Genomic DNA, 1,658 nt, shown 5'->3' on the forward strand with positions numbered 1-1,658 from the left:
TCATCATAACCCACCATAATTAGTGAGCTTAGGATACAGTCTGCCACGCTTGCCTAATGACAACTGGGGACTTCACTGTTTCAGAAGGGTACAACGGGCTTCGATATTCAAGTTCTATTAACGATGTTTCTCTTTGACGTTAGCGAGATGCTACTAAACGCTTACAAACGTACGTAAGTTGAAAATGAAAGTGCTTTCTTTAAAAATTAGAACCGTTGGTCCTTTAATTGAGAAGCAAAGGTTCTCTCAGTGAGCTATATCATTTAGTCATATCAGAATAACAATGTAATTTATAGCTAATAAATACAATTACATTACAAAGATTTACCTAATTGTAGTTTACTTCACAAAGGAGTATTCAGTAGGATGCCTCAATACACGGAACTTTGAACACCTCTTTGTTACTTTCACCAAGTTTCTGGTCTATCTCGTATTAGAGATGTGAAATATTCCATCCAGTCGTTGATATGATAGAACTCGAGAACCTTCCTTCTGTGGCTATTTTTGTCTTTTCTTGCCAGTGGTATTTTAATTTAATTTTTGCAAATAATTTGCTAAAGTGACGAATTGCAGGATAATAATTTCTTTGGGCCCCTTTTTACGACTCTCACATTAAAGTCTTTGTAGCCAATTTCTTTGTCAATATTTGTATAGTTAATGTCAGATTTTCAAGGCAAGTCAATTTATGTTCTTTTAACACCAACCTCACGATATTTATAAGAATAATTTGAAATAAGGAATATAATTAAGTACCTTACACAATATTACAGAATAGATGTAGTGGTAAATTTACCTCAAATAAAATATAACATTTTACGAAAGTTACTTTAAATAAACCACAAAGGATCGAAAAACAATTAATACAATACCCGAAGCATAATGTTGAGTTATAGGTCGAAATGAATGCAAAATTATCAGCGCCATTTCCACAGAACGAGTCGATGACTCACACTTTTGTAACGAGTTATTCTTGGTATATGTTATACAAACTTTATTCTGAGGACACTACGGTTTAGTACCACTTGCATTATCTAAACACAAGATATCTTTTGCTTAACCTTTCCAATTAAAGACGAAAAAAAATCATACATCTATCTCTTTTTAATAAATGAATAAAGGGCATTAGCGTGAAAGAGATAAAAATATGGGCCTCAAGATGGTCGCGAGTTGGCAAAGTCACATTGGGGTCATGGAACGTGTTTAAATTTCGAACCACGTTCCGTCCAATACCGAGCGTTCGTATCCGTTGCTTTATCATTGGTTAGTCCTACCCTGTACCACAAAACCATTCTACACGAAAAATCGATGTTGTGTCACACTGCTGTGCTTGATTTTAAAGCGACATTTAAACGACACTGTCGCGTTTTGCTATAGAACAGCGTTTCGTGGTAGAAGAAGCGTTGTCTGTAGATTGAACTTTTATGTTATTCGTGCGGCCATTCTCGCCATTTCGGTAGCAAGATGTCGGACGCATTGGATCACTGATGGCGTTTTAATACGTTTATACAATATTCTGACGTTTCATAAGACATCAGCTGTGCGATTCAAGCATGGTAAGTCATTTGACATTTAATTCTTATATTAGATTTTCATTTTAATTAGAATTGGCTATGTATTTTGGCTTCTTGTGGTTTAGTATTGTGTTTATCTGTACTCTA

This window comes from Hyposmocoma kahamanoa, unplaced genomic scaffold (assembly GCF_003589595.1).
Source record: "Hyposmocoma kahamanoa isolate Upper Pololo Valley unplaced genomic scaffold, ASM358959v1 77, whole genome shotgun sequence".
In the NCBI taxonomy this organism is placed as follows: Eukaryota; Metazoa; Arthropoda; class Insecta; order Lepidoptera; family Cosmopterigidae; genus Hyposmocoma; species Hyposmocoma kahamanoa.